Source organism: Osmerus eperlanus, chromosome 18 (assembly GCF_963692335.1).
Source record: "Osmerus eperlanus chromosome 18, fOsmEpe2.1, whole genome shotgun sequence".
NCBI classification, from domain to species: domain Eukaryota; kingdom Metazoa; phylum Chordata; class Actinopteri; order Osmeriformes; family Osmeridae; genus Osmerus; species Osmerus eperlanus.
In genome coordinates, this window is record NC_085035.1 from 7,537,931 (window position 1) to 7,550,649 (window position 12,719).

Below are 12,719 nucleotides of genomic sequence, written 5' to 3' on the forward strand. Positions count from 1 at the left end.
TTTACTTGGAAAGATTACTGTATATTTCCACTTTTGATTTGTATTTTCATCGTAAGTTTGGTCTTTAATTTCATTTAAAAGTGGTATCAAAAGGTCTTAAAAAGTCTTACATTTAACGTGTTTATACCTGTAGACACCCTGTGAAGCCCCCACCCCCCACTCCAGAGACAGTTGGTGACAGAGAAGTGCAGACATTAAGTTAAACATGCCTTAAGAGTAGAGTAACAAATAGAGACTAAATGTGTAAATGGATGTTGAAACTCAGTTCTCTGAGTTGGTGCATGTCAGTTTAGGCAAAGGTAGCCTTTTAAACCTCTAGGTTTAGAAGCAAGTTGTTTAACTCAAACAACCATAACACAGTACATATGGTACACAAAGCTGCAGTCAGATTTGGTGAAATTGTTAGCTTGGATGTTATGTTTACATATAGATGGGGTCTTGATGATGATGTGCACGCAGCTTCAAGGCAGAAAGACGCGTTCCATTTCCCTTTTACTGTACCTACACCTTTAATGTTCCCGCCATCCCCCCCCTTTCTGAATAAAGTTCGACTGATCTGATTTGTTGATTTCTGTTGCTATGAAAACCAGTTTAGCCAAGCTAACTAACATTGTTTTTAGCTAGCTTGCATTACCATTCAATTAGTCTGGCATCTACACAATCTTTAGCTCATAAAAAAGAACGAGTCCTGCTAAGCTACCAAAAAAAAGTTTGTCGCTGAAATTCCAGTCGATTGTCGATGCGTCTATGTTTTATGCAGAACTAGTTTCTTCAGAGCGTAATAGGATTTTGGTGGCACGGTTCGACACGTGATCCTTCTACACCAATAAGGTAGCTGCTTTTTGTCAACATGGATGGATATGGTTGTCAAATAGAGGATGGGACCTTGCAAGTTACAGTGTTTCCTATGTTTATTTTGCCGTGGCTTTGAGAAGTTGTATAGCTAACTTGTCAGTTAATTTAAGCCTGTTATTGTATTAGTCTATATTCTTGCTAATTTAAATTAGGTTAACTGGTGATCTGTATTATTCCCCTGCTAGCTAAATTGCACATGTCTGTTGATTCGATAGCGATTGCTGCCTTTGCTTACGTTTGTATTTTTGGTGCATTACTATACAGAAGTAGTTTTAATTAATAAATAGTGGGTTTATTGTTATTATTTGCTGCAGAATGCTTAACCTATCAAGCTCAAATGAAGCAGACAGTGTACATGCTTTCGAGTACCTTAATCGATAGGCTAGGCTACTGACCTACGTCAATTAATAATTGGCAGCATTTATGCCATTTAGAACATACTTTATGAGTGGAAGGTCTCTAAGTAGCCTAACCTTATTGCTTTAGGGGAAATAGTACGAAAATATGTGCAATATTACATTAGTTATTAAACTAGGCTATTACATTAACCTGGGGGGGGGGGCAGACAGACTTATGTCGTTGTTGTAACATTGATTCATTCTTCCACAAATGAAAACACTGATCAACCATAAAAACAATCGTAATGAAAAATATGAAATATGATATATAAAACTGTACAAAACAGAATAAGGAATAACAGATTAAGGACACTCAGTCCTCATTGTCAGTGTCAGGACAGTTATCTTCCAGTTCCTCAGTTTCTTTTGTGTTGGCACAATTACAACAACGACATAAGTCTGTGCAACACAGTCCTGCAGAAAAACATGAACATCTGCCTGTCTCACACGCACTTTTGCAGCCGCAGTGTATCACATGCAAAACACTGTCAGGGGTCGAATTCCTGTTACGTGCAAGGTCCCATCCTCTATTTGCCAAACATATCCATCCATATTGACAAAAAGCAGCTACCTTATTGGTGTAGAACGATCACGTGTCGAACCGTGCCACCAAAATCCTATTACGCTCTGAAGAAACTAGTTCTGCATAAAACATAGACGCAACGATAATCGACTGGAATTTCGGCGACAAACTTTTTTTTGGTAGCTTAGCACGAATCGTTCTTTTTTATGAGCTAAAGATTGTGTAGATGCCAGACTGTGGAGCGAGAATCATTTTCTAAAAGACTTTTCGTGGTTCACCTTGCAGCCTAAATTGCTAACAAAACATTAGTAAAAATAACTTGCTAATCGGGCAGAACTTGTTAATGCAGGAGACTCTGAGACCTTAGCGCGCCACTAGCATCTCATCATATCACGCAGTCGGAGCACAGCTAGATAATCAGCGTCAGCGCTCTTGGGTACCCAGCATGCAGTGCGGCATGTAAAAAAACAACAGCTATGCAAGGGATTTCAGTTGTTGTGTTCGTTCAGTTAGATGGAATTACGTATTAGATTAGGAACAGAGAGTCTATACTATCACAGGCTACACTTGCAAGGAGCTGAACGTGGGCTGTGCCCTAGACCAATTGCCTATGAGGCTAATCTTGATTCTGGATTGACTGAGATTCTGAAACGAGATCTACTCAAGAAGAGAGTCAATATCTGTGGTTTTCAAGCCATCTTTGAGAAAGTTTGAAAACAATGTTGCGGTTAATATGTTTTGATTGTGGGAGGCAACTTTTGGACTACACCTAAACTTCATGCGGCCACCGCACCACCTGCACTGGGAAAGAGGGAAACAGCATGGATGGGGAAAGTGTGTGGGCAGAGCAAGCAGTAGTAGTACATAACCTACACACATCCTTTACTAAAGTATATTCTGACTTTAATAAAGTTATTATTGTAATAAAAGCTTTTAAAGAATGGATCTCTGCATGATGGGCCTGACCAGAGCACAGGTGGCCTGACAGAACACGCTTCAAAGTTGTCACTTTCAAAAGGGTGGCATTTTAACCCTGTCAGTCCAAAATGTCTAAAAGTTGGTACGCATGCCTTATTGCCAATGGGGAACAAAGAAGTCTCAAGAACCCATAATGTCGGCAGCATGGATATTTCTCTACAGTGACAATTTGTGAAGAATTTCAAAAAATGACTTCAAATCAGCCATTGATCCAATTGTCTTGAAATGTTGTGTACATGTATGAAATACATGTCTGTGTCATGTCAATTTTGTAATGGTTTGCAATGTTGAGGAGGAACCCGCCATTGCTGCCTGCAGCTATATTTATTAGGGTTCCTCCGGTAGGAGAACCCTATTGTTATTGGTGGTATTATTAGGATTCCTCCGTAAGGAGGAAACCTATTGTTATTGTTAGTTTTATTAGGATTCCTCCGTAAGGAGGAAACCTATTGTTATTGTTAGTTTTATTATTATTATGATTCCTCCGTAAGGAGGAAACCTATTGTTATTGTTAGTTTTATTATTGGGTGTGCTCAAGCCTTCGGCGAGAGCTCAACCTTTGTTCTCTCACATATATATTTATTATTATTTATTGTTTATTTTCGCCCCCCTAAAACTCAGTGAATATTTGGCCTACATAGACAACGTAGGTGTCAAAAGTTTCGTCTTGGTAGCGATTGAGTTGCTTGTATTGGAATTTACGTTCCGTTGCATGGTTTAGGCTGAAGTTAAGTTTTTGTGGCGAAAAGTGAAGCTAACGGTGGCTAATTTGCTAGCCACAGTCACTGACGTTACTAACGTCACTACGTCACTACGTCACGAAAACACGCGTGACTACCTTTGGCAGAACATTCGTTTCGCATCTGTTAACTTGGGGGATAGCTAGGCTAACTATAGCTTTACTGCAAGGCAGCTGCAGAAATGCCACAAGAAAAGAGGCCAGGGTGATAACTATTTACTCATTTTACTTTGTGATATGACACACAATTGTGATGTGTAATGTACAGTATAAGCTGATATTATTAAGGAAGTACATCTACTTTCGGAAACAGTAGTCTACTATTTCACTGAAGTATTAGCATCATGACATTAGCCTGTGTTGCCCGGGCAACACATACTACAGTGGTCTATGATGTAGCGTTATCTGTTTTCAATCGTTAAAATAAACATTCCTCACATATACATTTTCGTTGTAGGATTTATTCTGACATTAGTAAACGATTTGTTGGTGAAATTACCATTACCTGTGGTTTCAAACCAGTGTAGCTCACTGCAACGCTGTAGCTTACGCGAGACACACAACAAAAACATCTAACTTACACAGCTGTTTAGGAAGTCAAACGGCGACAGAACATGTTCGGCACTCCCCTTACTTAAATCAAAAGTCTATCTAACTACTAACCTGAACTTCATTGCCACAGCCTAAACGTTGTCAATCTGTTCATGAAAATAATTAATTTCAGCTTAAACCGTACAACGGAACGTTAAATCCAATTCAACCAACGCAATCGCTACAGTACCAAGACGAACACAGCAGTAGTCTAGTACTGTACCGTAGTAGTACAATTTATCGGGGCAGCTTTTCCACACAGGGCTATATCGCATTTTGCGTTGTTACTGACAATGATCGCTACCAGTGAGCTTTTTATAAATGAGCGATTTTCCACTAAATAAATGTCAAGCTTATTTACGTTTTGGGGGCATATTTTCAGTTAGCAGATGGTACTGTTTGAATCGCGATTCCATCTTCTACTGCCGGGTAACGTCGTAGAATAATCTTCAAAGGGGGTTCTTTATTAATGAATGAATGCAATGAGTAGGCTAAATGCCTGAAAATATCATGAGAAGGGAAAAACTTAAAATGACGTTTAAATCATAGAGATTAGGTCAATTTTTACACCGGCCTGCCAAATTTATTAGTTTTGATTCAACGATGAGGCTGCCTCTTGCAGGGGAAATGAGAAGACATCTATTTCATTCTACACTTCACTCGTATTTTCAGTTGTAAATGAGCAGCAAAAAAAATATGCTTTTAAATCTATGTAATCTTTATAAATAATAAGTATGCATTTTTATATAACATATACAGAAATATCAGTTGTAAAAATGTCATTCAAAAACGGACCCCTGTGCAACCGACGCAAGCAAGCACACCCTACAATTTCCCCAGAAATTGTACCCTCTCTAGTTATTATTATTATTATTTATTTATTATTTTTTTGCCCCCCTAAAACTCAGTCAATATTTGGCCTACATAGACAACCTAGGTGTCAAAAGTTTCGTCTTGGTAGCGATTGAGTTGCTTCTATTGGGATTTACGTTCCGTTGCATGGTTTAGGCTCAAGTTAAGTTTTTGTGGCAAAAAGTGAAGCTAACGGTGGATAATTTGCTAGCCACAGTCACTGACGTTACTAACGTCACTAACGTCACGAAAACACGCGTGACTACCTTTGGCAGAACATTCGTTTCGCATCTGTTAACTTGGGGGATAGCTAGGCTAACTATAGCTTTACTGCAAGGCAGCTGCAGAAACGCCACAAGCAAAGAGGTGTAGCAGAGCCAACAGACAAACCACGTACCATCACACCTTTCCCCTACCCCCGACAAGGAGAAAGGGGGTTTTCCCCCTTTGTCCTTATCTCCAGAGCAGGAGCTTCAAAGCTTCTGGCCCAGCATGGGGTCAGAAGGTAGACCAAAATGGCCTTACAGTATGGAGACAAAGGATTTTAAGGAAGAACCAACTTTTCTGGATTTACAAACATATTCTCAAGGACTACATGGCTCATGGACACTATTTCAATGACAGTAGTTGATGTGTTATAATGTATGCTTTCCCTTTAATGCTATGTTGATATAATTTGATGTTTTAATGTAACTTCCTTTCCTGTTATGATAAATCAGTCAATCTTGATAGCTAAATGATTCTAATCTACAAACTAAACCATTTATTAATGTTGTATTGTTACATTTTGAAGTATAAGCAATACATGGACATTTGAAATAGCTGAACTCTGAAAAGTTATCAACCACTTCACACCCATACGTCAATCTCAGGATGGACGCCCAGGGAGTAACTGACCAATCAAAGAGTTCACCTCCAAAAGGATACCCCCTTTCGCAAGGATTATAAAACCTCGACGCACAAGCAATCCTGGCTTTTTCGCAAGGATTCACCGAAAGTGTTCACGACACATCTGACCTATCCTTCTCAATCAGCTGGACCACTAGGAACTTGAACGAAAGATTCCTTTGCTCTAACCGTTTGACAACGACGAACGGAACTTTGACTCTTCTTCTTCAAACTGACATCAGTAACTGCGATATTGCTACATTTCTTACTTGTGAACATTGGCATGTTGTGATTTAATTTGTTACGTTTGATTTTAGTTTGCAAATGATTTAACCTAACTTTCGTTAGGATTAGTTAACATACTCTCCCATTGTTCTCCAGAAGCCTATCTCTCTCTCCCTTCCCCCTCCCCACGCACTCTCAACCTACCATCTTGTACCAACCCTCATCATAGTTTAGGACCTACTGTATACAGTTCAACTCAACTCACTTTCAACTCAACTAACCTATAACTTCTTTGGTATTTGTTCATTATAATTACATTTCCTTAAATAAATCATTGTTTATAATACTCGCGTTATCCCTCACGTTATCTGATCTGCTCTACTTTCATAGAAATTCACTACTTAAGATTGGACTGATAATTACGAAGGCTATTATTCAATATTATTCAATAAGGTTTCCTCTGTCCCTTTAACAAATAAGAGGTGGTGCCCCCAAGAACTACATACTTTATTATAAATTAAGTATTGCTAATCTTAAACGAGCAAACCCCGCTACAGAGGCCAGGGTGATAACTATTTACTCATTTTACTTTGTGATATGACACACAATTGTGATGTGTAATGTACAATGTAAGATGATATTATTAACCTCTGTTGTCAATATTGCCAATAAAAAGTAAGTACTCTTCAGTTACGAAGCATTTGTTTGTAGCTAGGTAACGAATATTATGTCTGGAAAAACGTAGCTAGCTATGTGACCTGGTATCGCCGTATGATGACAGTCGTAGCGTCACTAGAATGGCCATAACTTTAAAACAAAAGATCATATTTTGTATCAGGTTGAAATACTAGCAAACTCTGTCTTGTGACTCCACTAATCAGCTAATACCAATCACCTGTGTGAGAGACTTAAGCCAAATTTATACTTAGGTCGCAGACACTTTTGAAAAGGTCGCCGACAGAAATGGCGTCACGGTCGACACTTTTAACTGTCGTTTGGAAGTGTCACCTACCAGGAGAAATTTCTACTGGCGCTGATGTCGTCACATAGTGTCGCGCAAGTGTGATTGGCTAGATAGACGAAACGCGTCGTTGACTTCATTGTTTTGAATTTTCAGCGAGCGCTCAACAGCTGTTTTCCAACAGCTGTTTTCCAACAGATGTTTTCTAACAGCTGTTTATGATGGAAGGAATAGAGGAGAGATTGGCGGAGCAAGTTAGAAAATATCCACACCTTTATAATGCCTCTTTGCCATTTTATAAAGATCATCTAGTGCTACTAAATTCATGGGGGGAGATTTTGGAAACGATTGAGTAGACGGTGAGTAGTATGATTGTGTCATTATGCTGCAGTCAAACATTACATATGGCAGGGGCAGCAACATTGAAGCTACTAGTTTGTTAACCCTTTAAATACACAGTATCTAAGCAATCTGAAATGAGGCACAATGCTCGAAATGATTGGAATCATGGCGGAATTACATTTAAATATTATGTATTTTAGATATTATAAAATAATTTCCTCTCAATGTGGTATTCAATATGCAATACTTATGAATTAAGGCATGACATTTTACAATATTTTCCATTGCCTCCTAGTCAGAGAATGAAGAAACTACTATTAACAGGGAAGACCTGGATGCAATCTTCTCGGGGACCAGCACAGCAGAGCCAGCTTCTACACAGCCAGCTCCTTCACAGCCATCTCAGCGCCGAAAAAGGAAAGGCACGGAAGAGTCAATCCTGGAGAGGCTGGAGGAGCTACAGAGGATCCGGGAGGAGAGACAGGCCAGAGCAGAGAATGAGGACAGTGTTTTTGGCAACATGGTGGCCAGCATGCTACAAAAACTGCGAGAGTGAAGCAAAGTTTGCAATACACAAACTACTATTTGAGATCGAGCAAGCAGGGGAAAATACAGAGGAGTAGTCTCACAATCAAAAAAGAAATCAAAGATTTTGATGAGATGTATATTATTATTTATTATTGAAGTATATTATTATTTATTATTGCAGTTATTGTTGTGGGTGGGGATTGAGGAGACCTCTTCTGACGTGGTCAAGCTGCCAGGGTACCTGACCCTGTATTGACTGAAAAAACATCTTGAGGTCATCCCTGGTGGCAACGGCAGCTTGGGATGCCCTCGCGTTTGACAGACGCCCAATACCCACAAGGTTATTGTCCCCGGTAACCACCCGTCTCCTCTCCCCTGGCTGGATCTCCTAAGCTGCTGACACTGTGTCAGTAAAGTTTGAGATGAGTTGTGATGAGTTGGATGATATAAGTATAACAAGGCTAGACTTTGAAGATCTTTGATTCCTGTTGCTGCTATTACACCTGAATTTATAATAATACCTAGTGGCCAAGGAGTTCGCAGCGTCTGTGTAACACAGGTAGTTGTGGAGAGCCGCACAGGCATTGACCACATCAACCACCTTCTTTGGATTGAACTCGATGGGCCGACCTAGGACCCTCCATCGACATGATTCCAAAAGTGTTTTTGATCACCCTCCTGGCTCTTGAGTGCCTGTAGTTGTAGATTTTTCTACCTTCATCAAGATTGGTACCTGCGTATAGAAGTAATAGACAAGAGACACAATGCTTTGTATGATTTTCGTCAAACTCATATTTAGAGATTTATTAGAGAATATTTCAGTCCATATTTGGGTTTAAGGGTCAATAAATAGGTAAATGTTCAGCATAATCATTTGAATTAATAAGTAATACATTTCCTGTCAAGTAATTTCCTATTATTTAGCCAAAACCATATAAGGGGGAACCAATTTTTCGTTCCGCTTGCGACTTATTGGGAATTATTTAATTGTTGCCGTCAGGATAGTAAATCGGTACTGGGCATCGCAAACTGCCATCAACACCACGGAGTGCGTTCCCTTATAATTGAAATATTCGCTGCCGGCGGATGGAGGGGCTTTGATCTGCACATGCTTCCCGTCAATGTAACCGATGCAATTGGGGAAGTTCCACATCCGCCAGAAATCCCTAGATATTTCCTGGAACCCAGCTCTGGAAGGGTAGGGGATGAACTCATCTTTCAGTGCCGTGTGTATGGCCTGGCAAACTTCGGACACAATGCTAGAGACTGTGGCCGACCCAAGTCGGTAGCTAGCAGCCACACTCTGTTGTGAGCCCCCACTGGCCAGGATACGGAGTGTGACGGCCAACCTCTCTGCTACAGTAACAGGTGATGAGTGGGTGCTGGCACGCTGTATGTAGGGACTGATGCGGTGGACTAAATCGTCGAACCTACTGGCTGACATTCTAAAGTATCTAAAGTGCATTTCTGGGTCAATTTCCCTCATCTGCTTTACGAGCAGATACTCTCCCTGGCTCTCTTGACTCCTGTTAAAAGGACAAACACACCATCGTCTATCCCTTATGTGCCCCTGCTCTATAAATGCAGCAGCCTGAGCGACACTTTTTTTTTAGTCGCCGACCATTTCAAAAGTGTCGGCGACATAAGTATAAATTAGGCTGAGTGGTGCGTGTCTGTAGTTGCCACGGTGATGGTAAAGCTATGGTTGCTAACGCCTGGGACACACTGCCTGCGATTGGCTGCAATCTGCTGCGACGTGCCTGGATGCGCCGCCTTTTTTCTTCGAGCGCCTGCGAGCGCCTGCGAGCGCCTGCGAGCGCCTGCGAGCGCAAGCGATCGTTTCGGCAGCTGGTCGAATTTCTTCGCGAGATGCTTGCGAAATCGGCTGCAGGATGATGAAATACACCATATTAGTTGATATATTTGAATAAAAAAACATGTTATTAAGATTTTACTCCATTAATTGTAGACTACAGTGCACATTTGTAAAGTTGTAGACTTTATAATTACACAATGTTGGTAACGAACGGCCTTTACATGTGGTTACCCTAATGAAAACAAATGAAAATAGCCGGATTGATCTGTTGAGTTAGCATGCCCTAGTTGTTTTGTTTGCTTGAGAGAAACGAGTTGTCACGCGTTGCACACCACACACACACGTGCAGACATAGCCTACCAAGAGAGAACCCCCAAGTCGATTTCTAAAGTCAGCGAGAAATTCAAGGAGATGGACGACATCAAATAAATTCTCGAAGTTGAAAAGCACAGGGAGTTGTTTGACCTCCAGCACCAATTTGACAAGGACGACATAGGCTTGATAAGGATCAATGCTGGGATATAGCCAATGCCATGTTTATGTACCATGTCAAGGAAAGCTCAGAGTAGCTGAAAGACTTGGTGACCGGCACGGTGAAATGCGCGTCTGGTGTGAACAGCTTTTGCTCAGTCTTAGCCGATCGTGGCGCTGCACGCCGCGTCCAGGCGCTTCGCCGCCAGTGTGTCCCAGGCGTGAGTGGTATGGGGGGTGATTAGTGCCATGCAATGTTAACAAAGCTAGCAACCGTCGCTACGCCTGACAATCATGGACGCCGCTACGCCAAGCGTCTGCAATGATGCATGTCGCTACGCCAAGCGTCTGCAACGATGCACGCCGCTACGCCAAGCGTCTGCAACGATGCACGCCGCTATGCCAAACGTCTGCAACGATGCACGCCGCTACGCCAAGCGTCTGCAATGATGCACGCCGCTACGCCAAGCGTCTGCCATCATAGCTGACTAGCTATCGTGGATAGCTAGGAAGATAAGCAGCTAGCTCACCATTATGCCATGCCGGTATTATCATCTAGTGAGACCGGAAGTGACCATGTGAGGCGATCCTTCGATTAAAGACAAGTTTTTTTAACATCTGTTGTCAATTTTGTCAATGAAAAGTTGTAACTAACCAAGAAGTTTTACCCATTTGTTTTTACATTTACATTTAGTCATTTAGCAGACGCTCTTATCCAGAGCGACTTACAGTAAGTACAGGGACATTCCCCCGAGGCAAGTAGGGTGAAGTGCCTTGCCCAAGGACACAACGTCAGTTGGCATGACCGGGAATCGAACTGGCAACCTTCGGATTACTAGCCCAATTCCCTCACCACTCAGCCACCTGACTCCCTTTACTTTGTAACTATAGTTTTAAAAGCTTTCAGCAAACTGTGCAACTGGCTGGCTAGACAGGCTAGCTGTCATTGGTTTTAGCCTTTCCTCACAGCTCAGTCCCCAATCGAAGTTGTCAGTTTGCCTGTGTTATCGATATGTTGAGTAAGAATATGATAGTTTGGAGAAAAGTACAAATGTGTATCGATATCCTTCTCGATTACACTAAATGTGTGTCACTGTCAATTGTATGTCACTTTGTATAAAAGCATCTGCTAATCTCAATGAATACAATGTCTAAGAGTCTTATGACTCATTAATTTTCCATTAAAATATGACCATTCTATGAATGTACATCTATACCTCCTGGGGACCCAGACCAGGTCAAGACCCATCTAACACGGCACACAATACTAAAACCCAAATATTCTTATTCATGTAATTCTATAATATTGAATCAAACCACTATAACCACTCCTGACTTGCTTCATTTTTTTGTATTCAAATAATGATGCCTATACATTTAAGTAATTGTAGGCCTATAAATGCTATTATTGTATGTTCTAAAAGTAACAACAAATAAATCAACAATAACAATTGTTAATAACAATAATAGTCTGATTTTAACCTTTTTATATTTAGCTGAGACATCTTTAACCTCTCCCTCAGCCTGTCTGAACTCCCCACTTGCTTCAAGAGGACCACCATCGTCCCTGTGCCCAAAAACACCAAGGTCACCTGCATGAACGACTATCGCCCGATAGCACTGATCTCATCATGAAGTGCTTCGAGCGGCTAGTCAAAACATTAATTTGCTCATCGCTGCTTCCCACCCTGGACCCTATGCAGTTTGCATACCGGTCCAACAGGTCTACAGACAATGCCATCACCCTGACCATGCACACCGCTCTCTCCCACCTGGACAAAGGAATACGTACAGTTAGGTCCATAAATATTTGGACATTGACACAATTTTCATCATTTTGGCTCTGTATACCACCACAATGGATTTGAAATGAAACAATCAAGATGTGCTTTAAGTGCAGACTTTCAGCTTTAATTTCAGGGTATTTACATCCAAATCAGGTGAACGGTGTAGGAATTACAACACATTTTATATGTGCCCCCCCCCTTTTTAAGGGACCAAAAATAATTGGACAAACTAACATAATCATAAATCTAATTGTCACTTTTAATACTTGGTTGCAAATCCTTTGCAGTCAATGACAGCCTGAAGTCTGGAACCCATAGACATCACCAGATGCTGGGTTTCGTCCCTGGTGATGCTCTGCCAGGCTTCTACTGCAACTGTCTTCAGTTTCTGCTTGTTCTTGGGGCATTTTCCCTTCAGTTTTGTCTTTAGCAAGTGAAATGCATGCTCAATTGGATTTAAGTCAGGTGATTGACTTGGCCATTGCAGAACATTCCACTTCTTTGCCTTAAAAAACTCTTTGGTTGCTTTCGCAGTATGCTTCGGGTCATTGTCCATCTGCACTGTGAAGCGCCGTCCTATGAGTTCTGAAGCATTTGGCTGAATCTGAGCAGATAATATTGCCAGAAACACTTCAGAATTCATCCTACTGCTTTTGTCAGCAGTCACATCATCGATAAATACAAGGGAACCAGTTCCATTGGCAGCCATACATGCCCACGCCATAACACTACCTCCACCATGCTTCACTGATGAGGTGGTATGCT